This window comes from Felis catus, chromosome D2 (genome assembly GCF_018350175.1).
Source record: "Felis catus isolate Fca126 chromosome D2, F.catus_Fca126_mat1.0, whole genome shotgun sequence".
NCBI lineage: Eukaryota > Metazoa > Chordata > Mammalia > Carnivora > Felidae > Felis > Felis catus.
Genome location: NC_058378.1, coordinates 2,267,046 through 2,279,587, shown reverse-complemented (window position 1 = coordinate 2,279,587; position 12,542 = coordinate 2,267,046). Strand labels below are relative to the sequence as shown.

General features: G+C 38.4%; 1 long non-coding RNA gene across 1 annotated transcript; it reads right to left on the bottom strand.

Annotated features, from left to right (window-relative positions):
- Positions 1-425: 425 nt before the first annotated feature.
- On the bottom strand, positions 426-9,102 carry LOC123380975. Its single transcript, XR_006587468.1, has 2 exons — positions 3,536-9,102; positions 426-2,639 (listed from the first exon to the last, which is right to left on the bottom strand). It is a non-coding gene; the product is annotated as an uncharacterized LOC123380975 (long non-coding RNA).
- Positions 9,103-12,542: the final 3,440 nt, after the last annotated feature.

Below are 12,542 nucleotides of genomic sequence, written 5' to 3'. Positions count from 1 at the left end.
TTGATATTTAGTGCTTTGTGACTGCAATTTAAGCCAAAATTTAATATAATCTGCTAGATCACCATTCAGGAGAATAATGACTTTAGATTGTGTGTGTGTGTGTGAATTTGATCACATGGACTGTGTATTTCAATAATTGCCCCCTTATAATCTTAGGTCAGGTAATGGAGGCCTTATAGAGATTGCTACCAACTATAAATACTCAAGTTTAAAGCGACACTAAAAAGTTGATGGTTGTTCAATGAATATAGATGCACAAATCCTGTGAAGGCAAATTAAACTTCTAAAGAAATATTACACGAATAAAAGCTAAATTAACTAGCTAAGGAACTACTGAGAGTTCTTGAAGGATACAAAGGATATAAATAAAAAGGCTGAATAAAAGTAGCTTAACATGATTTTAGAGGAAAGAAAGAGGTGAAAAATTCATGAAAATTAGACAAATTTAATAGCCAGAAGCAAGCTCCTTCAAGTAATATTACATTTGTGAATTGGTCAGATGCAAACCTTATAATTGTGGCTTGTTTTATCTCCAGGAGAAGCCAGGATACAAGTTAACAAAATGTTAAAGTTTTGAGCATTGACTCTTACTAGTATTCATTATCTTAGGATCCAAAACACTTGTGCTATATTTGACTGGGAGACTACCAGATACATGAGAAAACTCAGATTTGGACCCCAAATTTCAGTGTCAGCCATCGAATGAGCCTCTCTTAAGTCTTCTTAAAATTATGCCCCACCTAGGAAAACTTTTATTAAGTGAGAAATAGATTGGTGGAAGAAATGAACGACCAAAAAAGGGCCAAATAAACAGAACAGAAATGATCGTTATGTAAGAGCGATGATGATTTTTTTAAGCCAAAGTTTCATGGTTCTGTACCAAATTGACAGAGATTTATTTGTGGAATTGATTTACCCACAAAACCCCTGCTTTACTATTATCAGTATTACAATACATAATAAATTTAATAAATCTTTGAAGATTTCCTAAATATCCTTTTCTGTAAATATGGTGTATCCAGAATACATAAAAATATCTTAAAAATCAACGGTAAAAATCAAAGTGAGCCAAAACCATGAGCAGGTGTTTCACCAGGAAGGACACATACATGAGAAGAGGTCAATGCTGTTGGCCATAAGGGAAGGAAGAGTCACCGCCCATCTACTAGAGATGTCACTGCCCATCCACTAGAAGGGCTGCAAGTAATGGAATAACAGCGACCCCTGCAAAGCCGAGGAGGCAGAGGAACATGTCCCTCACACACTGCCCGTGGCTGTGTCCCTCTGGAAAACACACTGGCAACGTCTACCAAAGTAGACGTGTAACCGCCATGTCACCCAGGAACTGCGCTCTCCCGCAATCTCTCCCATACAGTGAAGACTTACGTTCACACAAACACCTGCACACAGGTGTTCACGGAGGCTTTCTTCGCAACATTCAAAACGGATCACCACCCGGGTGCCCTCCCACAGGCAAATGGTTACATGAGCCGGGGCAAATTCACACTGTGGAGTCTATCCCACAACAGAGAAGAACAGACCACTGATACCGGGAAAGACACCCCCCTTGACCAAACTGTCGACCCCCAAATTGTTTTCGCAATCTGCCTTCCACCACATCTATTTATCCCAAAGTTACTTTCTGAGCTTATTATGTATATTTTATTTACTCTTTGATAGAGATAAGTAAGATCTGCTCTCAGACCTGGAAGAGTGTATACATTTATACTATTTTCAATAGAAGGTGCTACTGTTAAGAAAGATAATTTAACAAAAGTCTTCTTGGAATTGTAACATTTGACTCTATTGTCAAATGCTTATTCCTAAATATTTTATTCTTTTTGATGCTATCATAGATGAGACTGTGTCCCTAATTTCCTTTTCCAATTGTTCGTTGTTGGTGTATAGAAATGCAACTGATTTGTGTATGTTGACTTGTATTCTGTATCTTGACTGAATTTATGTGTCTTACTTCTGTTTTTTTTGGGGGGGGTGGTTCTAGAATTTTCTACATATAGGATATGCCATCTGCTAAGAGAGGCCATTTTACTCCCTTCCTGATTTGGATTCATTTTATCCCTGTTTTCTTGCCTCACTGTTCTGGCGAGGCCATCCGGTACTACACTGACCAGAGGTAATGAGAGGGGTTATCCTCGTCTTGTTCTTCATACTAGAGGAAAAACTTAAAGTGTTTACCATCAAATAGAATGGTCATTGTGGGCTTGTCACAAACAGCCTTTATTATTTTGCAGTACATTCCTTCTATACCCAGTTTGTAGACCGTTCTTCTCTCCTAAGTCAAATGCCTTTCCTAGATCTACTGAGATGATCATGCAAAGTTGATCCTTTACACTGTTTACTGTGGTCCATCACACTGATTTGGAGATGTTAAAATGTCCTTGCAGCCCAGGGACAACTTTCAGTCAGTTGTGGTGTTAGGATCCCGTCAAGGTACTGCTAAATTCAGTTTGTTAATATTTTATTGAGGCTTTTTGCATCTACGTTCATCAGGAATGTTGGAATGTACTTTTCTTCTCTTGAAGTATTTTTCTAGTTCGGCATCAGGACAATGCTGGTCACGTAACATGAGTTTGGAAGTGCTCCTTTCTTTTCAATTCTTGGAAGTGTTTATTGAAAAACTGGATATCCATATGCAAAAAAAAAAAGGAAGAAAGAAATTGGACACTTGCCTTACAACATGCACAAAAATCAACGCAAAATGGATTAAGGTCTTAAATATGACTCCAAACCATAAAACTCCTGGACGAAAACATAGGGGGGAATTTCTTGATATTGATCTTGGCAACTATTTCTTGGTTATGACACCAAAAGCATAGGCAACAAAAGCAATAGACAGGTGGGATTACATCGAACTGTAAAGTTTCTGCCCAGCAGAGGAAGCAGTCAACAGAATAAAAAATCAACGTGTGAAATGGAGGAAAATATATGCAAATCATATCCCTGATGAGGGGTTAATTTCCAAAACATATAAAAAATTCCTACAACTCAGCAGTAAAACAAACAAAAAGAACAACACAAATAACTTCATTACAAAAATGTGCAAAAGACTTAGACATTTCTACAAATAAAATATACAAATGGCCAACAGGTATATTAAAAGACACTCAACATCAGTAATTATCAGGAAAATGTAAATAAAAAACCACAATGAGATAACACCTCACACCTGTTAGGATGACTATTATATATTTAAAAAATGTGCTAATGAGGATAGGGAGGGGAGAAGTTGGAACCATTGTACATTGTTACTGGGAATGCAAAATGGTACAGTGGTTATTGAAAAGAGTATGGAGGTTCTCCAAAAATTAAAAATAGAAGTGGTATATGATTCATTAATTCCACCTTTGGGAATATATGCAAAATAATGAAAATCAGGATCTTGAAGAGATATCCGTTCCCATGTTCACTGCAACAATGTTTGCAATAGCCAAGACGTATAAACTTATATATAGTGATCATCTGTTACACTTTTAATACTTTGGATATTGGAATTATACGTATAAACAATTTCCACCTTATTGTAGGGTGGTGAGCTGCATGCGTATCTTCTAATACCTCACCAATCAATGGAGCTGTTGGAGTCACTGACCATGGCTTAACTATTGTTCCTAAAGCAGCCGTATGCCTGGCTCATAGTGGAGACTCTGGAAAGGCTGGTGGAGTAGTTTCTCATTAACATCACCTTTAATATAACAAAATAAATGTAAAACCCATTAAAGCCAGGAGTTGAGTTCCACTGAACAACTTTTGTCATACCTTTGAGGCGGTATCTTTAAACAAATTAAACTCAAAATTCATATTTAATTACAGATCTCCTTTAAGTACTTATGAAATGCCTCTACCTTTGCTGGATCGTGCACATTAACTCCTGCCGCCACATGGTTTTAATATATTTTTAAATGTTTGGTCTAGATTTGGAGTAGCTGGCACCCAAGAGAAGAATAATGTAATGCAGGACTCTGAAGAGTATAGTAGACTGATTTTGGAGAAATATTTAGAATGAAATGGAAAGACAGACGCAACAGAAAGACACATTTGATTTTGGTATTGTGAGTTTAAACAACAGAAACAAAATTAGAACGCGGATGGATATTGTACATACCTCAGAATTCTGATAGACAAATCACTTGTACCGAAACATTTGAATTAGAAACCTTGCAACCAATTACCGTAGCTACTAACACTATGTAAAGGTGTGTCTCCCTTCCTAGATATCTTACTATCATTCTAATTTTCATATTAGAAGAAAGTCACTGGGTAGATAAATGATGGTACATGTATTGAAGGGAAGCTTACATATATTAAAATGAAATTTCTCACTCCTTGTATTAAAACCATGTTATCAAAATACACATTGTAATATCACTCAAGTTAAATATTTTGATTCATAAAACACTGCCTTTAGTTTCTATACATTTCCTTTTCTAAGTTGTCTTTTTATTTACGGGGGTTATTAGGCAATGTCAAAACCTATCCAAGTTTCCGAAACCCCCCAAAACACAAACTTTGCAATCTGGTGATTAATATAATTTTTATTGAAATGAAATACATTCAGAAATATAGCAGGTTCTTTTAAAGGACTTTCATAGGATGGGATCCAAGTAACTCCTAAATCTGTCTTTATAATTTCACTATTCGTCACCGCAGAAATAAGGTGGAATCAATACTGCGTGGCAGCGAGCAGCACGGGGAACCAGGCAAGAAAACAGGAGCTGAGACCTTCACACTCGTGTGATTGACAGCATCCTGCACAACAGCTAATCATCCTGACAAGACTCTACTTCATGAAAATGAGTCGTTAGATTGACAGCTGTCAGGACCGATAAATGTGCATTTTAAATATACAGTCAACCTGATTTCGTGCGCAATTCGTTTAAAATTATTTCCTACATTTTTATGTACTCAGTGTCCTTTAATACTACCGGGTGATAATAAATGCTTCTGAGCTGGAATATGTTTGTGCTACTCATAGGCAAGACCATGGCTGTTCTCTAACAAATTAGCTGCTTCATCTTCCTACGCATTGACTTCTAAAAGATAATATAATTATAATCTAGTCATTTAGTGCTCTCAAAATCAGCATTACTAGGAAATTTAAGACACGTTTATCTGTGTGTTTCTAATGTCTAGGAAACAGGATGTGCTCAATAAATCTTTGTGGATTTCATGGCTGACAAACCTCAAAATAATCACTAGCGCCTTTAACCAAATACTTCTGCAGCCGTTTATCCTCACCTGGTATATACAGTGTGACTGGCCTTGGAATATGATAATTAACATTTACCTTTGCTTCCTTAATATCCGGCAAGGTCCCCTGTCAATATTTTCTCCTTAGCATGGCACCTTATTGTGGGGCTCTCTCTAAAATACAAAATCGCTCTTACACAGAAGTGCTCTCCATTTAGCAGTGTTTTTCCATCTTGTCCTGAAACCTGTCTTTCCACCACTCTGTTAATATTGATTCAGGGTCTTTGACAGACCAACACACTCAACCAACATAATCACGTTTGTAATCTATACTCCTGATTGTGTCATTAAGACTTGTCACTAGAGCGTTTCAAACTTACAATTTTCTAATTAAAGAGATTCATATAGTATACTCGTAGAATTAAAAACAAAGGACTATGAACTTCTCAAATTAGGTGTTAGGCAACAGAAGTCATCTAATTCAAAGGCACTGGGTATTGCTAAAAATCTTCAGTAGTGATTCCTAGGCTGTATTTCCATAGGCAGCGTCAGGGGGTAGCAGGACACGTTTTTCACAATCGTCTGTACATTACCTCTCTAGTTTTATTTTATACAAAAAAGAAGGCTATCCCCTCACCCACAAGCACCATTTATATTACTATATGTATTTTCATATGTATATATGGTTTGGTCTTGATTTATTTCACTTTGGTGGCGTCAAAGTGTGGTTGAGCTAGACGGCAACTTTTTTTAAGTTACAAATTGCAGCATCAGGCAATCGGAGATGGGATGGATGGATTTTAAAGACGGCATCTGTGTGTGGTGTACAGGTGTATGAGCTTTCTAGGGCTGAAATCACAAAGCGCACAGACCGGGTGGTTGAAGACCCACCTGCCTTCCCTACAGCTCTGGGGTCTAGAGTCCGCGATCAGATGTTGGGGCTGGCTCCTTCTGAGATCTGTGGTGGACTAGCTTCTGGTGCCCTGCTGACAGTCTTTGGCGTTCCTTGTCTCGTAGATGAGGCACCACACAGATCTCTGCCTTGACCTACACATGGCATTTTCCCGTGTATGGGTCTGGTTCCCCTTTGTGTGAGAACACCAGGCATTTGAGTCAGGAGCCTTCCCCACACCAGGAAGACCTCATCTGAACCAACTGCATCTGCAACAATCCTATTTCCAAATAAGGTCTGAGGTTCTGGGGATCAGGGTGAATATGAATTTTTGAAGGATACGATTCATTCGTTAACAACATAAAATTCTGGACATATCTGCATGTGGTCTGCTTTATTTATTTAAATCCAATTTATTAAGAGAAAGAGGAGACGACAGCAGAAAAATCTGGCTTTGACATATGACTTGAATTCAGTGCTTTGTCACTCTAACAATCCTGTCTTCAAGTAGTGTGAATGCATTTTTGAAATTGCAGCCTTCCATGGGGGAAAACAACAAATAGAACGTTTGATATTCGAATAATAGATGTTTTTCTCTTCTGACAAGGAGATAGACAATTTTCTCTTTAGGCAAGCAAAACACTCTTCTGAGTGCTTAACACACAGGAGTTAATAGCGTATTTTTGAGGATGGAGGAGAGAGAAAACATTGACACTGGTCTCAATGGGCAGCTCACTGGAGTGCTTCAGCTATTTTATTAAATGACAATTTACTCACAAATCCATGTAAGAGATGTAGTGACAAATTTTACCTCGATAGATGCATTTGGGTTTTATCCTTTCTTTTTAGGATCACATCTGCTGAGAGTGATCTTGCAAGGTCTGCTGTTCTGCGGTGACTGACACATGTGACTAAGGGCTCCTCACTAGCAAGGTTCATCTTATCCACCTGTAACCCCTAGGCTTTTTTTAATAATCACAGACCCTAAAAGAGTTCTGGGAGTACAGTATTCGTAAGTAAAGGGATCTGGGTTTTTGTTCATTGACGGACGTTAATGTCTCTTGTGGATTTATTTATATGACTGGTAAGTGTGAATGATTCAACTCTAAAACTGTCAAAAAGTATTATTGAGTATTTCAAAGCATGCCTTCCTTTTAAAGCAGGTTCCTCAACACAGTCACCATGAAGATTAAAATGCAGCCAACTGGTCACTTCCCTGTGACCTCAAGGGACTCTGAGCAGGTGAAGTCACCTTTATTAAAATTTATTAAAATGAGCATGTCCCATGATTTTTCAACTCTTTCAATCCAAGCCACCTTGCTCCCTTATGTGTTTGTGATATATAATGAGATTGTATCTGTCTGTTTCATAACAAAGAGTGTGGCTCCATGTTTCTGATGCTTGATTGTCAGCATCGTTTCAACCTAAGCCTTCTTCACCTTCTGCCCCAGAGCTGGGAAAGCGGATAAAAGGCCCCCTGATTGGGCCCTGGCAGAACTGGAGACCATGTGCCAGGAAACCAGCCCTATTCTCCCAGCCGGCCCACGGACACAGAAATACGACGACAAAACAAAACCCAAGCAGCTTTCTTTCCTGGTTCTTTTAAGCTACTGCAGGCCATTCTGGACCAGACTGAGAGCCCCGCTATACTCTGCTGTGTGTGTGTGTGTGTGTGTGTGTGTGTGTGTCCATCACTAATGACACCAGAACCAAATACTGAGTGGGAATCCACCTTGACTTTGCAGCTATTAACAGTTTTGCTTTGTAGGGCTATGTTCTCTACATGATCAGACATCTACAAATGAATAACTATGCATTTTTGTCTTTGTCTTAAATCATGATACTCTAATAAAAAATAATCAACACAGGGCTTTGAATCAATACAGCAAAATGTAGGAAGGAAGGATACTTTTCCCTACGATGAATGAGATAGTGTATGTTTCCTTTGGTTTAATTTTCAGCTTTGTGGTGGCCTGAATCTCATCCAAATTTCCTTTGTAGTTGATCTTTGGAAAATTAATCACTTTAAGCTAGCCAAATATATTTAATTCAATTCCAGGCAAGGAAGAAGTAAACAGCATGTTTCTTTGCCCTGACAATTTTCCATTACAAGTAGTATGCTGGGGCTGTGGGGTCGTACCGTCCCCAACAGTCTGTACACAGCTTTGCCCAACTACATGTTCATTGATGTCATGTGGGAGGTAGCTAGTTTTCAGCCATACCGGAGCATTTGCATCATGAAATCAAATTCTCCAAAGCAGGGCATTTTTCCCTTTTAAAAGGGGAAATAAAGGCAGATGATTCGGTACTGGGTCTCAATAGCAGTGTGTGTCTAACAGCCAGTAGTTGAACAGCATCAGCCATTTTTAACCTACTAAGTTAAAATTCTGTCACAAATCTAGGTAAGATAAGAAACACATGGATGAGTTTACTTTCAATGTATGCATTTGGTTTTTATCCTCATGGTGTTAGCATTAAACTCCACTGGTGCACAAGTAGAAGAAAACAGAACAGGCAGGAGATACATTAGAACCAAATGTTATCTTCCTTACCTCAAATCGGCTTACTTGAGGTTATTGGCCAGGGAACAGTTTTTTTGGTTTTGTTTTGTTTTCTGGATTTTTTTTGAAACATGTCATCTCTCTAAAAAAGATGAGCAGGTTGAGAGCTACGTAGCAATTACTCATGGCTATTCAATAGCCCAAAACTATTTACCAATGTGTGGGGCCCATGTCGGAAACATAAATCCTAATATCTGGGAACAGAGCCCCAAGAGATTCTATACTAGAAATGAATTCTGAACTCAAAAAAAATTTTTTTCCTATTAGCAGTATGACTAACCTTCATTTCTTACAACTCAACTCAAATTTTTAAATATCTCTCATTAAGAATATCCTCCTCTGGTGATCCCAGTCAAAATAACATCAGCATTCTTCACAGACCTAAAACAAACAAACTTAAAATCTGTATGGAACCAGAAGAGACCCACAATACCCAAAACAATCCTGAGAAAGAAAACCAAAGCTACAGGCATCACAATCCCAGACTTCAAGCTATATTACAAAGCTGTCAGCATCAAGACAGTATGGTACTGGCACAAAAACAAACACATATATCTGTGGAACAGAACAGAGAAACCAGAAATGGACCCACAAACGTATGACCAACTAATCTTCAAAAAACAGGAAAGAATATCCAATGGAATAAAGACAGTCTCTTCAGCAATCAGTGTTGGGAAAACTGGACAGCGACATGCAGAAGAATGAACCTGGACCACTTTTTTACAACCGACACAAAAATAAACTAAAAATGGATGAAAGACCTAAAGTTGAGACAGGAAACCATCAGAATCTTAGAGGAGAACATAGGCAACAATTTTTTTTTTTTTACCTCGGCCACAGCAACTTCTTACTTGACATGTCTCCGGAGGCAAGGGAAACAAAAGAAAAAATGAACTACGGGGACCTCATCAAGATAAAAGCTTGTGCACAGTGAAGGAAACAATCAGCAAAACTAAAAGGCAACCAACGAAATGGGAGAAGATATTTGCAAACGACATATCAGATAAAGGGTTAGTATCCAAAATCTACAAAGAACTTGTCAAACTCAACACCCAAAAAACAAATAATCCAGTGAAGACATGGGCAAAAGACATGAATAGACACTTCTCCAAAGAAGACATCCAGATGGCAAACAGACACATGAAAAGATGCTCAGCATCACTCATCATCAGGGAAATACAAATCAAAACCATGATGAAATACCACCTCACACCTGTCAAATGACTAAAATTAACAACTCAGGCAACAACAGAGGCTGGCGAGAATGCAGAGATAAGGGAACACTTTTGCACTGCTGGTGGGAATGCAAACTAGTGCAACTGCTCTGGAAAACAGTATGGAGGTTCCTCAAAAAATTAAAAATAGAACTACCCTATGACCCAGCAATTGCACTACTAGGTATTTTTCCAAAGGATACAGGAGTGCTGTTTTGAAGGGGCACATGTACCCCAATGTTAGCACTATCAACAACAGCCAAAGTATGGAAAGAGCCCAGATGTCCATCGACTGATGAATGGATAAATAAGATGTGGCTGATATATGCAATGGAATACTATTCAGTGATCAAAAAGAATGAAATCTTGCTATTTGTAACAACATGGATGGAACTAGAAGGTATTATGCTAAGTGAAATAAGTCAGTCAGAGAAAGACAAACATCATATGACTTGACTCCTATGTGGAATTTAAGATATAAAACAGAGGAACATAGGGGAAAGGAGGTAAAAATAAAATAAAAACAGAGAGGGAGACAAGCCAGAAGAGACTCTTAAATACAGAGAACAAACTGAAGATTGCTGGAGGGGAGGTGGTGGGGGGATGGGTTAAATGAGTGAGGGGCATTAGGAGGGCACCTTTGGGATGAGCACTGGATGTTATATGTAAGTGATGAATCACTACATTCTATTCCTGAAGTCATTATTACACTATATGTTAATAACCTGGATTTAAATTTAAAGAAATAAAAATAAAATAATTAAAATGAAAGTAGGAAAAAAAAGAAGATTGTCCTCTGGGGGCACCTGGGTGGCTCAGTTGGTTATGCATCTGTCAGTTGAGTTTGGCTCAGGTCATGATCTCAGGGTTTGTGGGATCAAGACCCGTGTTGGGCTCTGTGCTGACAATGCAGAACCTGCTTGGGACTCTCAATTTCCCTCTCTCTCTGCCCCTCCCCAGCTCATGATCTCTCCCCCTCTCTCTCTCTCTCTCAAAAAAAAATATATTTATATTTTTATATATTTATTATATATATTTTTATGTACAAAAATATAAAATATATACTTAGTTTATATTTTATATATTTATGTGTGTATATATATAATATAAATATAAATATAAATATAAATATAAATATAAATATAAATATAAATATAAATATAAATATAAATATAAATATATATATATATACATATATATATATATAGACTTAATAAAACATCCTCCTCTGGTAAGAAAGGACAGACACACCTATGGTAGTGATTAACATCACTGAAATCTATAGAATTATTCTGGCCAGTAATTGAGTAACAGATGTTATACCCAGATTGCCAGATCACGCTCACATCCATGTAAATGAGAAACTACTAACACAAAGCATTATTTTGTAAAATATGACATCACTTGATTGATCTTATGTATGTTAATTAATAGAGTAAGTGATAGCAGTTCATAAAATGTTTATAGTGAGCTCTGTGTAAGAGACCCCTTAAAATGATGAGCATCTTGACAGAAAGAAATGGTTACATCTGGAAAGGAAAACTAACAGGAAAATTATTGGAGATAGTGAATATTAAGAAGTCAATAAGCACATACTATTTGTGATAAAATTAAAGACCTACGCTATTGCAGTTGGAACTTTAGCAAGGGTATATAATAAAATTTAATGAATGATGAAATATCTAGAAGAGCGCGAATAACAGTTGTGGGTAGCTATTTATAATTTTCAAATTTATCCTACAGCAGGGAGAACTCACAGAGCGGCTACTATACGATTCAAGGACTGTGAGACACATAGCACATCTCAACCGGACACGGCAGCTCTTCCATTCGCTGCGATCAGGAAACAGTCTTAGACAGGTTACCGCGGCTGCTCATGTTGACCCAGCCAGGGAAAGGCAGAACTGGATCTGAACTGAAATCTACCAACGGCAAAATCTCTGGCACTTTTTCTGCAGCTGAGTCCTCGATCAAATTAGCGCTCGGCCCCTGCCCTGCTCGGTGATTAGGGGTGGCCGCGCTCAGAGGCCCCATCAGGTCCAACTTCCTGCAGAACGTTCACTTGTGCATTCCGTCACCAAGTATTCTCTGAGCGACTTCTGTAATCGATGCTGCCGATTCAAAGCCGAATAAAACAGAAGAGTTGCTCTCTTCATTGAAGTAGGAGATCAGTATTTTAGTGAAGCTAGTTTCCTAGTATCTTAAGGCAAAATTCAAAAAAAGAGTTCCGATCTTAAAAGTTGCAGCCCATGTGGGTTTGCTGAGGCAGCTTCATGTGTCCATCGATGCCTCCCCCTCTGTTGGGCTGCTCTGCTGGGGAAGAGTACAGCCGGATGCTGTCGCTCATGACGGGTCGACACAAAAATGAAGGAGGCGTAGGTGGCACTGGAGAATTCCAGGACCCTGCCAGCAGGTGAAGCGTCCCTGATGTAAACGGCCTCCCGGCACCCATCACCGCTGCTGTCCCCGTTAGCAGAATTCCAGTTCACATGTCCCTGTCATTACTCAACTTGTTTGCTCATGATTAATCTCCCGAGGCTTCAGGAAAATGGAACTAACCACCATTTTGGAAAGTTGACATTTCTTTATGGTTTCTCGGGACATTAATTTATCAATTCCTAAGCCTCTCCTTTCTCTGTCACGAGCCAAATGAATCCCGATCAAGGT